The sequence below is a fragment of the Macrobrachium nipponense genome, chromosome 22, assembly GCF_015104395.2.
Source record: "Macrobrachium nipponense isolate FS-2020 chromosome 22, ASM1510439v2, whole genome shotgun sequence".
NCBI lineage: Eukaryota > Metazoa > Arthropoda > Malacostraca > Decapoda > Palaemonidae > Macrobrachium > Macrobrachium nipponense.
Window position 1 is genome coordinate 12,968,346 of NC_087213.1, and position 21,767 is coordinate 12,990,112.

The 21,767-nt window shown below is 36.1% G+C and overlaps 1 protein-coding gene across 21 annotated transcripts in view; it reads left to right on the forward strand.

Annotated features, from left to right (window-relative positions):
* The window catches only part of LOC135198501 (tyrosine-protein kinase SRK2-like), a 375,373-nt gene that overhangs the window by 195,073 nt on the left and 158,533 nt on the right, over window positions 1–21,767 (forward strand). For 4 of the 21 annotated variants that reach the window (XM_064226111.1, XM_064226118.1, XM_064226124.1 and 1 more), the window contains one exon: window positions 1,177–1,229. The exons of the other annotated variants lie outside the window; for them this stretch is intronic. The gene's annotated coding sequence lies outside the window, so the exon portion shown is untranslated. Of the gene's footprint in view, window positions 1–1,176; window positions 1,230–21,767 lie in introns of those variants that run through there. 21 annotated transcript variants of the gene reach the window in all.

A 21,767-nucleotide genomic window follows, 5' to 3' on the forward strand; every position in this document is an offset into this window, starting at 1 on the left:
GTTTTGCCTTAACTACTTCCACAATCTCTCTCTCTCTCTCTCTCTCTCTCTCTCTCTCTCTCTCTCTCTCTCTCTCTCTCTCTCTCTCTCTCGTAGAGCAGAATGCTGTGTTTTCCTAATTTGAAATATACGGCTGTGATTTAATAGGTAATCCTCTGGTTTCTGAGTACATTCAAAGCTATTTTATATGATTGTGTATTCTTGTATATATTAGTTTGTAGCTGTTATTTTCGTTTGTAAGAATATCTTTTAAAGTAAAAAGAAAAAGAAAATTATTTAGAGAAAAAAGACATACCTCTTTGTGATTTGTAAAAATAAACAATTCTATGAAACTGAACAGAAATTGTTGGAAAATATCATCGAGCAAGAAGAAAAATCCTTACTGGTTAAAAGTTGCAGCTTTTGAAATTGCAAAATGTTTGTATTTTCATTTTGTATTTTACCCTACCTTCCTTTCCCATGATACTTCATTTTTGCATTTCCATCCTGCAGGCATTGTTTGTGCAATATTGCACACACAGTTATGGTCCTTTCTCGTTCTTTCCATAGCATTTTAATTACTTTTTAGATTTCTGTCTAAGAAAACTATTAAAATGGCTTTATCTGTCCGTCCGCAGATTTTCTGTTCGCACATTTTCTGTCCGCCCTCAGATCTCAAAAACTACTGAGGATAGAGGGCTGCAAAGTGGTATGTTGATCATCCACCCTTCAATCATCAAACACACCAAATTGCAGCCGTCTAGCCTCAGTAGTTTTTATTTTATTCAAGGTTAAATTAAGCCATGGTCATGCGTCTGGCAGCGCCATAGGACAGGACACCCCGGGGCCGTGGCTGAAAGTTTATTAGGCCGCGGCTCATACAGCATTTTAAGCTGCATTTATTGTTATAGTAGAATCGAGGAGTAATTTGGATAACTGCCTCTCTCTCTCTCTCTCTCTCTCAAGTTAGTTTGTTAATGTATGATGCTGAGTTTAAGTTGGATGTGATTAAGACTAAGTTGGTGTTGTTATTATTATTATAATTTTCGTCAAAGTCAGTGTTTATAATCATAGTTATTCGTGTTTTAGACATTTTTTTTTTTATTATTTGAAGTGTTCTCTCTTTTATCTCTAAGTACTTGATTATTTTAACTGATTATTTCTAGAATGTAATTGAGTTTTTTTTCCTTTTTACAGGTGTGTACCCGGGTGAACTCTTCCGTTAGCTTGTGAGAGTCGTGTTCAGTAAGGTAAAGTTTTTTGCTCTGAAACATTTGTAGAGAACGTTTAGCAAAACAGATGTAGGTTTAACTACATGCTCTTCCATTGCAAGCATCCCGTATGGGGTTAGTGCCGTCAGTGTACTTCATGCGGTGAAATGTAGACATTACTTAAGGTTCTTTGCAGCGTGCCTTCGGCCCCTTGCTGCAACCGCTTTCGTTCCTTTTACTCTACCTCCTCTCATATTCTCTTTATCTTCCATCTTACTTTCCACCCTCTCCTAACAGTTGATTCATAGTGCAACTGCTTTGAGGTTTTCCTCCTGTTACGCCTTTCAAACATTTTACTGCCAATTTCCTTAAACGTTTCAGCGCTGAATGACTTCATAGGCCCCAGTGCTTGGCCTTTGGTCTAAATTCTACATTGAGTTCGGTTCATTGCAAGTCATTTTTTGAGGCAAAGACTGGGAAGTGATTGAATTGAAGTCTTTCCATGTTCTTCATTGAAGTCATCATAATTAAGCCGCTAAGTTTTTAAAAAGCTGCACCAAACTCCTCTGCTGTAGGAATTGTAATCTTGTTTGAGAAATCTCGTTGAACGAGGAACCGACCGTAACTTTTCAGGAATTGATCCGGGTTCCAAAGAAGGCGGAAGTAGTTCTTTTTTTAAATTTTTTTCTATGTGAAAGTTAAAAAAACTGAGTCTTTTTATAGTCAATAAGAGCAGACTAATAAGTCTAGTTTCATTCGTTTCATCCCTCTGAACTGGAGCGTGAAGCAGTACACTAATCATTGACAGATGGATGATAACGCATGTGAGAGAGAGAGAGAGAGAGAGAGAGAGAGAGAGAGAGAGAGAGAGAGAGAGAGAGAGAGAGAGAGAGGGTGGGGGTGATGATGGCATGCACCATGGAAGTTACTCTTGAATATAAAAAAAAAAAAAAGTATAAAAAAAAATCTTCCTCCTGTGTCGTAATTATTTGTCCTTCTCTGTCCTTTCCATCGTCTTTTTCATCTTTCTTCCACCTCCCCTTCCCATTTCTTAATGTTATCGAGATCCTCCTCTGTCCCCCCTCCTCAGATTGAGGGCCATTGTTCTTGAAAGGTTCAACTGCGATCGCTCAGTCAATGATGATTATCTTGCGGAGCAACGGATGTCTTTATTGAAGATAACGGTTTCATTGTTCGCCGTGTTATATTTTACCATTTTGGAGTTTTAATTTTGCTCTACTTAATTAGTACGATATAATTCTTCGTCATTTTATATTGTTACTTTCTTAGTGTTTTCATGAAGGTTTTAACTTTGCTCTACTGAATTGATTTAGGATGGGGGGGGGGGGGGGGTTGTTTTTGTGACAATTGTGCGAACCAGCGTAAAGTAACATTACATAACCTGAAGTTTCATATGAATGACCTACCATAACGCATGACAGAACTAATGTAACAAAATGTCCCATCAAGAAGAGACGAATGCACTATGAATAATATCAACAATTGCCTCCACAGATAATGTTTATCGTTTCCGTGAATCACATTATTGTTATTAGTATTATTATTATTTGTGCACGGGCAAGTGAATTAGCCTCAGTTATCGGTCACCGACGTGAATTCCGACAACATAAAAATGTTAATGTTACCTTGAGCGTTGAACTTCAAGGAGGCCAGTGTTCGTGTGCTTATGGACTCCTTGGTTGGTGGATTTCATAGCATTTCGTTTTCTGTTGCTATTTTTGAAATTAGGTTCTACCTGATATCTATGAAGTACTTTTCTGTGTATTGTTTAGAACATGAAGCAACTGAATTAGCAAGAGGATGGTGGAGAGAGAGAGAGAGACGAGATGAGATTTTCATTAAAAAACACAGACTGCGAAGAGTGTCAAGGACTCGTTTTAAAATGGATGAATTGAAGAATTATAGAGAATGAGAGAGAAGAGGTGTTGTTAGGGATTCGCGTCAAATATACGGATTGAACTGTGTGTTTGTGTAATATATATATATATATATATATATATATATATATATATATATATATATATATATATATATATATATATATAGAGAGAGAGAGAGAGAGAGAGAGAAATATCTGTAAGTTGGCATCTCAGCACCTATGGCCTTTGACTCAAGGGAGATGGGTGAGAGTTGGATTTCAGACATATTTCTCATGGTTGTCTGGCGTCAGAGACGCCGGTATTGGTGTCGCCAGATGGATTGCAATTGATTGTTAGTTTCCTTGTTGTCATTGATGTATTAATCCCATTTAGAGAACATATAATCCTAGTTAGAATGCATATAATTTTCAGAATATCTGATCGCTGTCAATTCACATAAAATACGGGAAAATATCAATTATTTTAAGAATGTCTAATTGCAGTGATTCACGTACAGTGGCGTTGATGTATAAATCTCACTTATATAGTATTTACAGAATATCTAGTTGCAGTGATTCACAAAATATGTCATTGATAAATCCCTTTTCGAAATTATTTAATTTCCAAAATGTCTAATTGCAGTGATTCACATACAATGTCATTGATGAATAAATCCCATTTAGTAAGTAATTTCCAGAATGTGTAATTGCAGTGATTCACATAGTATCATTGATGAATAAATCCCTTTTATAAAGTATTTAATTTCCTGAATAATATCTGATAGAGATTCACGTAAAATGTCATTTATGTAAAAGTCCCATTTAGGAAACATTATTTTCAGAATGATATATACTAATTGCAGTGATTCACGTGGAATATTACTGATGTAAATCCTATTGTAAAACTTATAATTTCCAGAACAATATCTAATAGTAGCGATTCATATAAAGTGTCAGTGACGTATGAATCCCATTTAAAAAAAACTTATGATTTTCAGAACAATATATGATAGAAGCGATATGAAATTTCCTCTAAAAATCTGCGAAAAGTTATCCTGGTTGTTTGTGGCTTCAGCAAACTCGCTTCTAATGATTGGACAAGGGGCTCATTTGCATACTCGAGTTCTCTCTTAAAAAAATAAAAAAAGTATTAAGAGTCCGTTACTTTTGTTTTTTAGCACCGGTTTCAGATGCATATTCTTTACTTGAGTTAGTTTGAATAGCATTTGGGTGAAAACCTTAGTATAGTACGTTGATGAAATATGTAAATAATTGCTGATCCATATTTTTTTATGGGGTAAAAGCCTGATAGCTGTGTTGTGTATCTTGATTTAAACTACATATATCAATATACCGGAGATAAGAAAAACCTTAAAAGAGAAAAGTTAATAGATGTCTTCCTCCCTTAAAGTACATTAGTTGTTATTACATCTTGAGGAAAATGTAAACATTATTGCAATTGAAATATAATGCTATACGTGTGTTCTGTAAGCTCTAACATTTAAGTAATGAAGGTCGTACTGAAAAAAAATTAGTTAAAGCTTATTATTCCTGGATATACGTTGATGTATATTCTCATCATCTGAGAGATATCAAAGGCCTTAATGTAATATAGAAATGTTAACTCTCAGAATTAGGTTTATAGCTGATTGCTTTCTATCTCTTTACGTATGACGTATATTTACATCATCTCGGGGACAGTGAACTGCTTAATATGGTCGAAAAAGTAGCAATGACGTGTTAAGACGAAGTATAAAAATGTTAAGTTTCAATTACGTTTAAAGCTGATTGCTCTCTATATATACATATGACGTATATTTACATCTCGGAGACGGGAAAACCCTTAAGATAATCGAAAAAGTTAAGCAGTGACATCTTAGACGAGAAATAGAGAAATGTTAGGTCTCTGAATTTAGGGTGAGAATTTTCACCTCTTATAGCATTTAGTCGTCTGTCAGCTGACGAGAACCGCATTTAGTCCTCTGTCAGCTGACGAGAATCTGTCAAGTGCTGATGAGAGACTTCCAAATTTAGTGAATGCTGATCACGAACTTGTTTCTTTATACTTCGCGGTACACTCAGACACGGTGTCCTTGTTTTTTGTTTGCTTGTTTTTTTGATGGCTGGTAGTTAAGTATTGTTGTTATAACTTCGGTAATTTATGTAAATGATTGGTTTGCGTTGTTGTTTTAAAATTATATCTTTTTTATGTTTAACTGTAGGTGTTTGATGGTTTTGTATTTTTTTTATATATGGTCATTCGATTCAAATGAGCTTCTGGGTGGGTTTGAGCTGTTATTGGAATGGGGTATAATAATAATAATAATAATAATAATAATAATAATAATAATAATAATAGGGATAATAGTGGCCATTGCTGGAAGAGCAGTGATTATAAAAATCTTTATTTTATGTGAATTTATACACCTCCTTTGCTTTGCCAACAATTTGAGTTACCGAAGGCTGGAATATGTTTATTGTTTTTCATTTCCTCCAGAACTTATAATAAATTATGAGTCAGATTGAGAAGGAGAATCGAATAAGTTCTCGAAAGCTCTTATAGATTATATATATTTACATTTACACTGGATTTCTTCACTGTTGTTTGTTGTTATTATTATTATTATTATTAGTATTATTATTATTATTATTATTATTATTATTATTATTATTATTATTATTATTATTATTATATTCCGTCACGCTATGATATTATGGGATGATTCAAGGAAAAGTACGCAAGTTTTTACTTACTGGTATTGTTAAAAATCATTACTATTATTTTTATTTTTTAAATACTCTTTTTACAATTGAGGAAACTGAGTTTTAGGAGGTAAATTTTTAATTCTTATTCGCTGGTTAATTCTTTCCTTCAAAACCAATACATCTTTCCACTCTTCATTGTAGTTTTGCTTTTAGGGTAAATGGGGAAATTTAGTGTTGGAACGCAGGCAGCTTTTCAGATCAATCTCTCTCTCTCTCTCTCTCTCCTCTCTCTCTATTCTCTCTCTCTCTCTCTCTCTCTCTTTTAAGGTTCATTTGTTCTTTTCTTTCTTAGATGTCCGACTTCTCCAACTTGGCCCTGATTTTTATCTTGTACTTCTTACAGGAGAAAGAAGCTTTCTGAATCAATTCTGTGGTGAGTATAGGAATATTTGACCCGCGAATAATGAATAATAATAATAATAATAATAATAATAATAATAATATTAATGATAATAATAATAATAATTAATAATTATAATAATAATAATAATAAGAGAGAACAAAGATCCCCTCCATGAAAGCCTACAACACCAAGAATTAAGGGAGAAAACAAGTGAAGTCAATGAAATAATGGGCCTAATACACACCACCAGTATCACAGAAACAAATAACTTGACATATGCAGGAGCAAGATTAGTAGCAGAACTGATGGGGATTCGAACACCAACACCACCGTCACAACCAACCCAACAGAAACCAAAACAGCAACCTCCTTGGAAAAGGCGCCTGGAAAAAGCAAATCATGGTGATGAGATCTGACTTGAGTAAACTGAAAGAGATGGCAGAAAAAAAGGAAAAACTAAGAAGCAAGAAAACAAGGGAGGAACTCAACGAGAAAATACAAAGTACAAGAGAGGGGACTAAACAACACAATAGAAGATGTAAAACAAAGGCTTAAGGCAAAGCACACAAGATCCAACGGTACATGAACAGGAATAAGGGATACCAACAGAACAAACTATTCGGAACCAACCAGAAAAGACTATACAGCCAACTAAGAGGGGAAGACAACCACCCAGAAATTCCTGAAGCCGAATCAAGTAAGAGACTCTGGGAAAACATATGGAGCAATCCGGTATCACACAACAAACATGCAACATGGTTCCAGGAAGTCAAGGAAGAAGAAACAGGGAGAATAAAACAAAGATTCACAGACATCACGACAGACACAGTCAGACACCAACTAAAGAAAATGCCAAACTGGAAAGCCCCAGGTCCCGATGAAGTCCATGGATACTGGCTCAAAAACTTCAAGGCCCTACACCCACGAATAGCAGAACAACTCCAGCATTGTATCTCAAATCACCATGCACCCAAATGGATGACCACAGGAAGAACATCCTTAGTACAAAAAGACAAGAGTAAGGGAAATATAGCCAGTAACTACAGGCCTATCACCTGCCTACCAATAATGTGGAAGTTACTAACAGGTATCATCAGTGAACGGCTATACAACTACCTAGAGGAGACAAACACCATCCCCCACCAACAGAAAGGCTGCAGAAGGAAGTGTAGGGCACAAAAGACCAGCTCCTATAGACAAAATGGTAATGAAGAACAGTAGGAGAAGGAAAACCAACCTAAGCATTGGCATGGATAGACTATAAGAAAGCCTTCGACATGATACCACACACATGGCTAATAGAATGCCTGAAAATATATGGGGCAGAGGAAAATACCATCAGCTTCCTCAAAAATACAATGCGCAACTGGAATACAATACTTACAAGCTCTGGAAAAAGACTAGCAGAGGTTAATATCAGGAGAGGGATCTTCCAGGGCGACTCACTGTCCCCACTACTCTTCGTAGTAGCCATGATTCCCATGACAAAAGTACGACAGAAGATGGATGCCGGGTACCAACTCAAGAAAAGAGGCAACAAAATCAACCATCTGATGTTCATGGACGACATCAAGCTGTATGGTAAGAGCATCAAGGAAATAGATACCCTAATCCAGACTGTAAGGATTGTATCTGGAGACATCAGGATGGAGTTTGGAATAGAAAATGCGCCTTAGTCAACATACAAAATGGCAAAGTAAACGAGAACCTGAAGGGATAAACAAAGCTACCAGATGGGAGCGAACATCAAACACATAGATGAGACAGGATACAAATACCTGGAATAATGGAAGGAGGAGATATAAAACACCAGAGATGAAGGACACGATCAGGAAAGAATATATGCAGAGACTCAAGGCGATACTCAAGTCAAAACTCAACGCCGGAAATATGATAAAAGCCATAAACACATGGGCAGTGCCAGTAATCAGATACAGCGCAGGAATAGTGGAATGGACGAAGGCAGAACTCCGCAGCATAGATCAGGAAAACAGGAACAAATGACAATACACAAAGCACTACACCCAGAGCACTACGGACAGACTATACATAACACGAAAGGAAGGAGGGAGAGGACTACTAAGTATAGAGGACTGCGTCAACATCGAAAACAGAGCACTGGGCAATATCTGAAAACCAGTGAAGACGAGTGGCTAAAGAGTGCATGGGAAGAAGGACTAATAAAAGTAGACGAAGACCCAGAAATATACAGCGACAGGAGAAAGACAGAAAGAACAGAGGACGGCACAACAAACCAATGCACGGAAACAATACATGAGACAGACTAAAGAACTAGCCAGCGATGACAATTGGCAATGGCTACAGAGGGGAGAGCTAAAGAAGGAAACTGAAGGAATGATAACAGCGGCACAAGATCAGGCCCTAAGAACCAGATATGTTCAAAGTATGATAGACGGAAATAACATCTCTCCCATATGTAGGAAGTGCAATACGAAAAATGAAACCATAAACCACATAGCAAGTGAATGCCCGGCACTTGCACAGAACCAGTACAAAAAGAGGCATGATTCAGTGGCAAAAGCCCTCCACTGGAGCCTGTGCAAGAAACATCAGCTACCTTGCAGTAATAAGTGGTACGAGCACCAACCTGAGGGAGTGATAGAAAACGATCAGGCAAAGATCCTCTGGGACTATGGTATCAGAACGGATAGGGTGATACGTGCAAACAGACCAGACGTGACGTTGATTGACAAAGTCAAGAAGAAAGTATCACTCATGACGTCGCAATACCAAGGGACACCAGAGTTGAGAGAAAGAGAGGGAAAAATGGATAAGTATCAAGATCTGAAAATAGAAATAAGAAGGATATGGGATATGCCAGTGGAAATCGTACCCATAATCATAGGAGCACTAGGCACGATCCCAAGATCCCCTGAAAAAGGAGGTCTAGAAAACTAGAGGCTGAAGTAGCTCCGGGCCCTCATGCAGAAGAGGTGTGATCCTAGAAACGGCACACATAGTAAGAAAAGTGATGGACTCCTAAGGAGGCAGGATGCAACCCGGAACCCCACACTATAAATACCACCCAGTCGAATTGGAGGACTGTGATAGAGCAAAAAAAAAAAAAAAAAAAAAAAAAAAAAAAAAAAAAAAAAAAAAAAAAAAAAAAAAAATAATTAATAATAATAATAATAATAGATTTTTCCCTAATATACTTTGAAACATATCTACACTTTCTGTTGCTTCACCATTGTTTATTATCATTTTATATTTGTTCAAAACGTGGCTTTACTGCAAAATACGTGTGTGTGTGTGTGTGTGAGATTTTTTATTTATTCATTTATTTGTTTATTTTTTACGAAAGGCACATACCGTCTACGAAATTGTCCTTTATTATAAAAATAAGAGAATTTAGTACTTATGTCCATGAAGAATAAAGAGCCTTTATTTAGCAGTTTTGTTAAAACCTCAAAAGTGGGCGGAAAGATGTATTTACCACAGTATTTATTCTAAAGGTAAACGGCCAAAGAGAAAAATGTGTTCTTTGTAGCAGTCTCTATTTTGGAGGAAAATAGCAGCTGTTTGAAGGGGGCCAGATCTAGAGGAGAGAGAAAAAAAAAAGAGAAAGTTGAATGGATGCAGCGCACGAGAGAGAGAGAGAGAGAGAGAGAGAGAGAGAGAGAGAGAGAGAGAGAGAGAGAGAGAGAGAGAGAGAGGTTTAGCATGTACAGACCACATCAGCTGTTCCATATCAAGTTACGGCGTCTGAAACACTCATGAATAAAGAACAGCCCCCATACTTGGGTTCTCCTAAGAGACTTGATTGTTTATTTCCCACACGAAAAGAAGTGATTGCCTGTCCTCTCTCTCTCTCTCTCTCTCTCTCTCTCTCTCTCTCTCTCTCTCCTCTCTACCGCGTAACAACAATCTCTTATCAGTCTTTGTATTGTTTGTGTATATTTTCCAGTAAAATTTAGACTTACGGATATGTTTTATAGTGCATCTTTAGTGGTATTTATTTATTTTTTTAAATTTATTTTAGTATTTTTTTAGCCAGACAGGTTCTTAACACAGGTTTACACGATTTCATTTTAATACGGTCAAGAGGAATTTTTTTTTTAAACAAAACTTAGACTTATTACTGCCTAGCCCTATATATATATTATATATATATATATAATTATAATATATATATATATAATATACATATATATATATTATTAATTATAATATATATATATATATATTATATCTATATATATATATATATATATATATTAAGACTTAGACGTATACATTTTTATTCCGGTCCAGTCCTCAGTATGTTTACCACGGTTCAGATAAGTCATGTTTTTAAGAAAAAGTGAGGTGGGCGGGCAAGTTTCCCAATAAAGATTTTTTTTTTTTTTGAAACGAGTTTTTTTTTTTCTTTGGAAGACAGAGTTTTATGTGATTACTGAAACTCAATCTTACGATGTTAAAAGTAAATAAGAGTTTATCGATGTCTAGAAAACATAGTGCAACATGTTAGAGAGGAGGGGAAAGGTTTTCTGACCTCATATTGTAGTAAGGTCGCAGGACCTCAAGGAATGTTCACTTTTCGCGTACGCGTCTACATTACCTATCTATCTATATACCCCTACTTCATCTAACCCTCTTGGAGAAATAGAATATATATATATATATATATATATATATATATATATATATATATATATATATATATATATATATATATGCCAGGAATATGTTTTGAGTTCCTTAGTAAGCTGGACGAAATCCGAGGTTACGCAGAAGTCTGAGTAGAACGGCCATGTTGACCAATGGAATTTGAATCACCCCTCCTACTTGATTGCAAGTATTATTATTATTATTATTATTATTATTAGTAGTAGTAGTAGTAGTAGTGAGTAGTAGTAGTATTATTATTATTAATTATTATTATTATAAGAAAAGGCTTCCACAAAAAGTCAAGGCACAGACAAGGGGATTCGTAAAAAAGAATAATAATAATAATAATAATAATAATAATAATAATAAAAACCTTGTATGTACAGAAGGAATTATTCTGAAGTCGATCAAGTGTAGTGTTTACGAGGATCTTGAAAGACAAATTTGTGTGCATATACTGTCATATTTTAAAAGAAATGTCAAGAAAAACACGAAGAATTTAATTTTGATATCTCAACAAAAATAAAAAATACCAATAGAGAAGAGAATTGAAGAGCAAAACACAGCAGTAATAAAGATAGCAATCAAATAGAAATAAAAACAAATACGCAGACAAATAGATACATATGTTAGTTTCCGCGTGACGAAGTTGATAGGCCAGCTCGCATTCCTTCACGGTCTAGTTCCTTCGCAGGTCATAATGAAGAAAACACCTGTCTGTCTGTAGGTCTTGTTATTTCAGTTGTTCATTTGCCCTTATCAGTCCCTAGAGCTATTACGCTGCTGGGGGCTTTACAACTTCCTGTCTTATGTCTCTGCTGTGGCTTCGTTTAGCTTTATAGGATTCTGTATCTTCGTTTAGCTTTAGGATTAGCTTTTAGGATTGCTGTATCTTCGTTTAGCTTAATGGGATTGCTGTGACTTCGTTTAGCTTTATAGGATTGGTCTATCTGCGTTTAGCTTTATAGAATTACTGTATCTTAGTTTAGCTTTGGGATTGTTGCTTGTTATTCATAATATATTAGCAATCCAAATGACAGTAATGTTGTCTATGCTGTAGTGGGTGAGTGGCATCAGTGGTTCTCACGTGGTGCAATGTAGGCAGTACATAAGGTTCTTTGAACCATCTTTTCGACCCCCAGCGGCCACCCCATTCATTCCTTTACTCTACCTCCACTCATATTCTTATTTTCCATCCTCTCCTAACTATTGTTTCAACATTACTTCCAGCGCTGAATGACCTCATAGGTTCCAGCGCTTGGCCTTTGGCCTAAATTGTTTATTCCAGTTCCAATTACAATAATAGTGTCTAGCATTGCTTGAATTATCAATGGATTGATGCAAAGAACTTCTCTTTTCTGTATAGAATTTGAAGTTGTTTTTCTCCCATTTTTGGTTGTTTTACCGGATTTATAAAGCGATGCTAACTTTCATTATTAATATCGTCATTGTGTGTGATATGAAAGCTTGGTTTTATTTATTCATTTTTTTTTGTGCCAAATTTTTTAAGGAGTCCAATGATGATTTTAAATCACCAGTATTTACAGTATTTTTGGGTTTAGTAACTCGTTTTTGTGAGGTTTTTAGTTTAGTGTTAATCTGTTTTTGTGAGGTTTTTAGTTTAGTGTTAATCTGTTTTTGTGAGGTTTTTAGTTTAGCGTTAATCTGTTTTTGTGAGGTTTTTAGTTTAGTGTTAATCTGTTTTTGTGAGGTTTTTAGTTTAGTGTTAATCTGTTTTTGTGAGGTTTTTAGTTTAGTGTTAATCTGTTTTTGTGAGGTTTTTAGTTTAGTGTTAATCTGTTTTTGTGAGGTTTTTAGTTTAGCGTTAATCTGTTTTTTGTGAGGTTTTTAGTTTAGTGTTAATCTATTTTTGTGAGGTTTTTAGTTTAGTGTTAATCTGTTTTTGTGGGGTTTTTAGTTTAGTGTTAATCTGTTTTTGTGAGGTTTTTAGTTTAGTGTTTTGGTGAGGTTTTTAGTTTAGTGTTAATCGTTTTTTGTGGGGGTTTTTAGTTTAGTGTTAATCTGTTTTTTGCGGGGTTTTTTTAGTTAGTGTTAATCTGTTATTGTGAGGTTTTTTAGTTTAGTGTTAATTTGTTTCTGTGTCACACGCTGCTCATTTCCGATTTCGATATCCATTGTTGTGGTGAGGCCAATTTATCATACTAAATCTGGCAATCATCCTACATAAATGAAAGAGTATAACGAGAATAAAAGAAATTTCCGATTTATATGTTCACCTTTCACGCACATTATTTTCTCTGAAAGACTGAAATCGTGGATTTGTTTGTTTACCTGCCTGGAGATTAATGAACAAGTTCGAAAGACTTATTTTTTTAATGAAAAACTTATCGTAAAAGAATTGAAAATAGAAAACAATACCTTTTTTATTTTCTCTTCAACAATAGAAACCTGAAATGAAAGAGGCAAATTTTTTTCATTATATTGAGAGACGTGAAATTTGAAAAAGCAAAATAGTTTTTGTTTACCATTCTGAGCTGGAAAAGACACTATTGTTTGTCTTGGTTTTTCTGTGATGGGAACCTGTTATGAAAGCGCGAAAATGTTTTGTTCAGCGATAGAAAGTCAAAATTAAAAAAGGCAAAATCATTGTTTCCATTTCGTAGTGATATATCATAAAAAACATTTTTCCCCGTAGTTATAGAAACTTTAAATGATTACGCAAAACCCTTTTGTGTTTCAGTGGGAGAAACCTGGCTTGGTTTATTAGTAGTTTTCCTATTCCAAGGATACAAGGATACACACACACACACACTTACACTTCTTTGTTCTTGTTGAAACCCGAAAAAAACCGGAAGTTAACCCAAGTACTTAATTCGTTTTGGAATTGTTTGAATTTCTGTAACCAAGACATGAATGATGAGTAGTAGTAGTAGTAGTATCGGTTTGTTTTGCATAGGCTTCAATCGATTCTCTTGGCCTTGTGTTCTGTGAAAAAAATAAACAAGATGAAGAAGACATGAAGGGCATGATTGGGAACTGTGATATTTGTATTTAGTGTTTACAGTCTAACGCTGAATAAGGCTATTAAATGTATTTTATTTATGTTGTCATTGTGATTATTTTATGTGATAATTGTTCAGGTGTGCTGGATGTAAAGCTGACATTTTGACATATGCCGTGATTATAAGGGTTTCCTTTTATTAAGAAACTTAAGCTTTTTCATTAAAGACTTCAAGTGTATTAAAATCTTCTCGGTGCATTTTCCTTGAATTACGAGTAAGTGTTTTCCCATAAGCGCTTCAAATGTGTTGAAATTTTATACAGGGATTTTATTTAATTTTAGTGAGTTTTTCCTTAAGAGTTTCGAGTGGATTAAAATTTGACACACGATTACTGGGAAGTTATTCCCTTAAGAGTTTAATGTATAAAAATTCTACCCGGAGCATTTTCCTTGAATTGTGAGGAAGTATTTCCTTAAGAGCTTCAAAATTTAACAGAGAGTTTTCCGTCCTAATTATTAAGAAGCTTGTTCCTTTTCAAGTGCATTAAAATTCTACCCAGGAGTATTTTCCTTGAATTGTGAGGAAGTTTTCCATTAAGAGCTTCAAGTGTATCGAAGTTTAACCAGAGAGTTTTCCCTCCTAATTATTAGGAAGTTTGTTTCCTTTAAGAGTTTCAAGTCTGATCATTTTCCTTTTAATTGTTACGAATTCCCGACCGCGTAGAAGTGAACCTGATTGGAATGAAGTGACGAGCGAAAAGGAGAGGGAAGCCTTAGGTAACAAACAGCCTGTATCTTTTTGGGTGTTGGCCCGTCGTCCCTTGTCCTATCTTCGGCGGCTGGAAGGGACAGTTAAAGCGGACCCGCCCCACTCAACCCTTCTCCATAAATTCGCCCCCGCCTCCATCTACAACATATAAATACTAAGGGGAAATTCCTCGGTGGGAGTCTTCTCTTTTTATTGTTATTATATTATTATGCATGTGTTTTAGTTCCATCATTTTGGAGACTTGTCTGTTTTAAAGATTTTTTTTTTCTTTTAGGTGAATATTTTTTAAGACCTTTTTTTTTTAAGAAATCCTGTTTTATATCTTTTAAAAGAGAATAGTTTGCAAGGTGGTGGTGGTTGTTGTTGTTATTTTTTTTTTTTTTTTAAGAAATCTGTTTTTGGTTTGCGAGGTAAATCAAACAGATAAATAAAATCTGTGTTATTTAATGAAGTCTTTTGGGATATACAATTTTTTTTTTCAAGGTAAAAATGTTGAAAGTGAGAACATCTCTCCAACGTAATTGAAGTCCCTTGCATTATTTGCTGTATCCATTAAAGTAATTCTCTTAAACATTGTGTTCCCAAGCCCGTGTGCCCCAGCCAGACCTCCCTGGGGTGGGGGATCCAGTGTCGAATTTTAAGTCGTATGCAAATTTCATGAGATTCAAATGACTTCATCTAAGTGACACATGACTTTACAGCGGTCGAGCCCGCGTTAAAAAGGGCCACGAGACAATGGGAACGCATATTCTCAAGAAATTATCAATATTTAAGTATAAAGTGGTATATATGTAGGTCGTGTGAGATGGTTCGAAGATATAAATTCTGTAGTCGACGAAATTGATGTGGCATTTAAGCTTAAGAGTCTGTATATGTACCTGTATATATATAATATTCTTTACATATTCTGGTGACTTTACAGAGTGGGCAGGATCTTATGAATGGTTTCGTTTACCAGGTTAAACCCTCTTTGTTTTGATGTGTATTTTAACGAAATTTTGAATTCATCTCTCTCTCTCTCTCTCTCTCCTCTCTCTCCTCTCTCTCTCTCTCTCTCTCTCTCTCTGCAGATCAACGTAAATAAACTTGATTCCGGGTCCTTCAGAGTGTAAGCTAAGGATGTTTACCACTCTTCCCCCCCCCCACAACAAACAACACACACACACACACACACACACACACACACACACACACACACACACTGCTTAGCTCCACTCGTTGAATGAAGTAATGTTAACGTTGTCTTTCTAGATTCTAGAATGCAGAGAACTCCTCCTTATCTATCTCGAGGCGTAGCCAGTATCCGTAGGTTTGATGAATCAAGCTCGACTTTTTTTTTTCTTCACACTTAGTGGGTGAATGATTAAAACAGTGATACCGCTTAACACATTCCAGCGTCGATGAGATATAGATAAGTTGCGCCTGAGTGATGTTATTTGCTTTTTGTTCATCTGTTGATTGAAGTTTTTATAAGTGCTCATGTTACGTTCTTGTATTATTATTATTATTATTATTATTATTATTATTATTAAAGAGAAGAGTTTCAAATTTTTTTAAGAAGTGTTTTTATATCTTTCAAAGAGGATAGTTTCAAGGTTGTTTTTAAAGATATCTGTTCTTATGTCTTTGTTTGGCTTGCGAGCTAAATTCCTGAGCCGAAATAAAGGATATTATTATTATTATTATTATATTATTATTATTATTATTATTATTATTATTATTTTATTATTATTATTATTATTATTCAGTAAAAGAGGATCCTTTCAGAGAACAATTCGCTAACCGATGAATCATTATTATTATTATTTTATTATTATTATAATTATTATTGTTTGTCAATTTTATAACCCCATTGAGGATTCTTTCAAAGAACAATGTACTAACTGATGTGAATTGCCATAATACTTATTATTGTTATGGTTACTTGAATTGCCAGGATCTTGCTTGTAATTAATTACAAAATCCACTGTGTACATTTCATTTGTGTCTCGTATTCGGCTAATTGTTCTCCCAGTTGGAATTCAGCTCATGACGAGTTGGAGCGAAGGGAGTAACCCCCCCTCCCCCCCCAAACTTGGCTGCAGGTGTGAGATCGCCAGTGCCTTTTCGGAAATGCCAAAATTGCAATCTTTCCCCTGGAGGGTGTTGTCGCTCTGTCCGGTTTCCTGTATCTGTCATGGAATTCATGTCCTCTCTCTCTCTCTCTCTCTCTCTCTCTCTCTCTCTCTCGTTTTCCTGCCATGAAATATTATGATTTTGTATGTGTGTGTGTTTCTGTCATGAAATTTCAGGACTCTCTGTGTGTGTGTGTTTTGCTTGTTTCTTCCATGGAATTTTCTGAATCCCTCCGTGTGTGTGTGTGTGTGTGTGTGTGTATGTATATGTATGTATGTTTTCGGCTAATCAAGGAACAAAGGCCAGACTCAACCCTCTTAACCACCGTCCTTCCTTTGGAGAGAGAGAGAGAGAGAGAGAGAGAGAGAGAGAGAGAGCTAGCTGTTTAATTTCTCTTTTGACTCTGAGATAGCCGGCTAGATCCATCTAGAATGGCCTCCTCCTCGGTATGAATGGTCGGACCTTGGGTCGGCTGGTTACATATGTCGTCGTCCTCCCTTTTTGAGAGGTCGGGCCGGTTACGTGGAAGAAGAAGAAGTCCCCTTCCTTCTCCAAGTAGGGATGCATATTTGAGCAGTGGATTTGATACTTGCGTAAAAGGATCTCTCCCTGGCTACGTCTTCCTTCGTTTGTTTATTCTTCCGTACGCTTTTGTTGAGTTTTTGCCTCGTTATAAAGAGAATATTATCTGGCATTTCTCACTTGTGGGATGTGGTTTTAAGCGTGTATCTTCTTACTTTTTTTTGGAGTATGTGAAGTATGTTCTTTACCTGTAATCCTTAACAATTTTTTATTGCAAAGAGTAACTGGACGAGTAGCTTAAAGTGCCCCCCTCCCCCTTCCATATATGCCCAGACTTGAAAAAATAAGAAATGAAAACAACAACAATTTTTAGTTTTTTTCACGCCATTATGATTTTAAAATAACAATTCCCAGTTTCCACTCCCCAGTCTTGAGTATGAAAATATTCTGTCTTCATGTGTGTAAAAAAAAAAAAAAAAAAAAAAAAAAAAAACAACTTGGTTACCACGTTTAAAAGGAAAAGGGACAGATAAAGTGGGCGTGTGTTTTTCTTTTATGGAAGTAAAGTGGACCATTTCCACCCGATTGTGGGAGAATTGCAATGCTGAAACATATAATATATGGGACAGGAATCAGCGAAGCCTAATTGCTACACAATGGGCCCACATGGACTGCCAAACTCCTCGCCACCCTTCCCATGTCATGGGACGTAACAAGATAGACCCACCCAGATTCATGGAGAGAGAGAGAGAGAGAGAGAGAGAGAGAGAGAGAGAGAGAGAGAGAAGCGCGTATGATTTTTTTTATGAATAGAAATGTTCTCCCCGTCCTTCCCAGGTCGTAATTCAAGTTAAGAGTCCTGTCGTTTCTAACTGGGAAGGCTTATTTTTTTTTCTTCAAAACTCAGCCTGCAGTTCATTCATTTTTCTTCTAATTAATCAATAAAATTGGGGATTCTGCCTCTATACATTTGTAGAACTCAAAAAAAAAAAAAAAAAAAAACAAATTCTGCCCTAACATATGTAATAATGCTCCAGGTCTTTCGTCCTTTTACCCGTTCCGGTGTTAGTCTGTTTATATTTTAAGATCATATCGTGTTCAATTCTTGCCATCTTCAGATTTTCGCACTTCCATGAACTCTTGATTAACAGTTACCTGTTACAGCAGTAGTATGAAGTTTGAAAACGGATTGGGATTAAATGCTGAAATGTTCACCAACGTGTCGTAAATACTGAAGCACGAAATCCCAAGGATTCATTTTTTTGCATTCTGGATGGGCACATAATGGCTGCAATTAAAAGTCGGTGACACAAATACCTGAAAATATATTTATTCCAGGCACCGGGTGGGGGAGCGATTGCCTTTTGTGACCAACCCTTTCATAAATTCAGGCTATAGAGAGAGAGAGAGAGAGAGAGAGAGAGAGAGAGAGAGAGAGAGAGATTCTGACAGATCTACACACTTCGGGAAACCCCATTTTGTCACTCAGCCTCTCAAAGGGGTTTCTGACATCACGAAACCCAGAGAACTTTGTAGATTGCACAAACTTTATTCTGCAGTTTTAGGCAGGTTTTTTCTGTAGTTTTTTTTTTTTAGTACAGTATTTTTAGTTTGTATTTGTCGTAAATTTAATATCCACTGCACTCTGATGAAGCTTCATCATAAGAATTAAAAGCGTGCATAAGAGACTTTCTTGAGTCAGGAAGCAGCGTTTTAAAGTGAAGTGTTCTTGTCGCGATAGTTTGACCTTTCATTCTGCTCTTATTATAAGCTATTTGAGGCATGAACCCAATAACTTTGATAGTGTCATGCAGCAGTAATTTGTTTATTATAGTTCAAACGAGTAAATGTATTAATGTATTTTGAATATAGTTGTCGCGGAGAAGTCTCAAACGCTGAAATTGTTTTATTTTTTTCATTTTTTTTAAGCTTTATATTCCAAAATAGAGTAAGTTGTCTACGGAAATTGACGTGGAATTGTCCTTATGAATGTTTATAATAATCAGCTTGATAACTGAGAAACTTCAAACAACCCGAAAATTTTTGCAAGGAATGTGAGGGGGTGCATGGCATGTAGGTCGATGCAATATGCAGTCCTTTAATACTCTCTCTCTCTCTCTCTCTGCTGTTGTGCGGGGGTATGCATTCATGCATGCACTACTCCTTTGAGTGAATGCATATTGCATCAAGTCGGTTATTGGACGCATTCTATTACCCGGCTCCCTCTCTTGGTAAATTGAGACCTTACATCAGTGTACATGTGTGTGTGTGTGTTTACATACATTTACGTGCATGTTTGGATATGTGCTTATGGTTTTACAATAGCCAGCGAAGGCTGATGAATACTGTGCGTATGAAGCGATTGGTGCCTGGGATGTTTACTTCAATGAGGATTATAAATTATTTTTTCCAGGGTACCCCCTAATTGGGGTTCCAGGTCATTCGGGAATGAATAGTGGTTTTGATACTCGGCTCATCAGCACAAGACCATTGTTCGATTTACAGGCTAGGCGAAGGCCTCTGACCGCGTTTAACGTTAACTGCCGTAGTGCTGCCGACGTTGCCTCATGTAGTAAATATTGTAGGTTAGGTTACAGCCATGATGGGGATTATACAGATGTAGGTAGTGTATGCGTATGTTTAAGTTTGATATATATATATATATATCCTATATATATAGATATATAATATATATATATAATTGTATGTATATATATATTATGTTTATATATACCTACATATATAATATATATATATATATATTATATATATCTATTACTTTATTTATATATATGTATAGTATATATATATATATAATTTATTGTTGTGTGTGTGTGTGTGTGTGTGTGTGGTGTGTGTGTGTGTGAGGTTAATCAATGCATGGGTTAACACTCCCCACTTTTGTTTCAAATTCGTTTCATATCTGGCTAATCCCCAGTAAAGGGGCAGGTAGGATCGATTTAGGATCCTCGGAATCTATTGCGAGGGAAGGAATGGCTTCAATTATAAAACGCGTGCACACGCATATATATATATATATACTATATATTATATATATAATATATATATATATATGTGTGTGTGTGTGTGTGTGTGTGTTGTGTGTGTGTGTGTGTGTGTGTGTGTGTGTGTGTTCGTATTTTGCTCAAATTATTCATTTTTAAGTAACTTGATGATAACAACAAACACTGGAGAATTACGACAATCCCCAAACATTTTCGTATTTTCGTTACATGATATCAAACATTTCAAAGTGTTCTCAGAATGCACAATCGTGTTCGTGGATACAAAGAAAGTTGAACAAGCGAGACCCGTGCAGTACAGCTATTTTGGAAATTAAAATGAAGTGAAACAAGAAAAAGAATATATTATACACTTTTAAGCAGAGGCTGGAAATCTTTTTCATGTATGGACTCGACTTCTAGAATTTCAAACTTTACCTCGAAAGATTTTCTCTATTTGAGAATACAGCTTAACGAGTCATATGGCAGGATTAGGCGAAGCTACGGAATCTCCATACGTAGATGAGATAACGTTGAAAAGAGCAGAAGAGCAGAAAGACGCAGACCTACTTGGATGATGAGAATTATTGATAGGGGAAGATAGGGAAGAGTGGAGATTCGTGGAAGACAAAGCAAGGGAAAGACTTGAGTGGCGGAATTTCTCAGCTATTGCGTCGTGTGTCAGTAAAGCAATGGTGGTGGTGGTGATACGTATATTCTCGTCATGACCTCTTTTGCTGGATTGTGGCAACAGGGACGAGGCTCCACCTGTTTTAGAACTTATCCCCGTAGTCATAGTAACGAGAGAGAAAAAAAAAAAACATTTATCTGGCAAATAATATTAAAATTTTATGTCTTTTCAGCAGAAATAAACGGCCATTACTTGAAGGCAGATTTTATCATTCTTTCTTTATTCCGGAAGTGGGAAAATTGTTTTGGCTCTCTCTCTCTCTCTCTCTCTCTCTCTCTCTCTCTCTCTCTCTCTCTCTCTCTCTCTCTCTCTAGATCGTTGCCACCGAGGGTCGATGTCCTGTTTCCGAGTCTTGATAAGATTGTAGTCGGTGACAGGCGTCAACGCGCTTGTCCGTTTGTGCTTTTCCTGAAATAGACTTGAAATGTATGATATTTGAGAAGTATGTACTCTCTCTCTCTCTCTCTCTCTCTCTCTCTCTCTCTCTCTCTCTCTCTCGAAATTGAAGCTTGGCTGTCTCACCGGCAAGCTCCCTTCAAAATCCTGTATGCCGCGTGTTCATTTTTCAGTGAATTTGCGTCAGAATTTTTTTCTGTCAAAATAACTGAGCAAGGCCAGACCCTCGACAGACAATCCGCAGGGCGTAACCATTAACAAAATAAAAAGGAACTCTCTCTCTCTCTCTCTCTCTCTCTCTCTCTCTCTCTCTCTCTCTCTCTCTCTCTCTCTCTCTCTCCGGTAGTTCGAAGTTCGATTCCCGTCTCGGCCAACGCGGAATCAGAGGAATTTATTTCTGGTGATAGAAATTAATTTCTCGATATAGTGTGGTTCGGATCCCACAATAAGCTGCAGGTCCCGTTGCTAGGGTGACCATTGGTTTTCTTAGCCACGTAAAA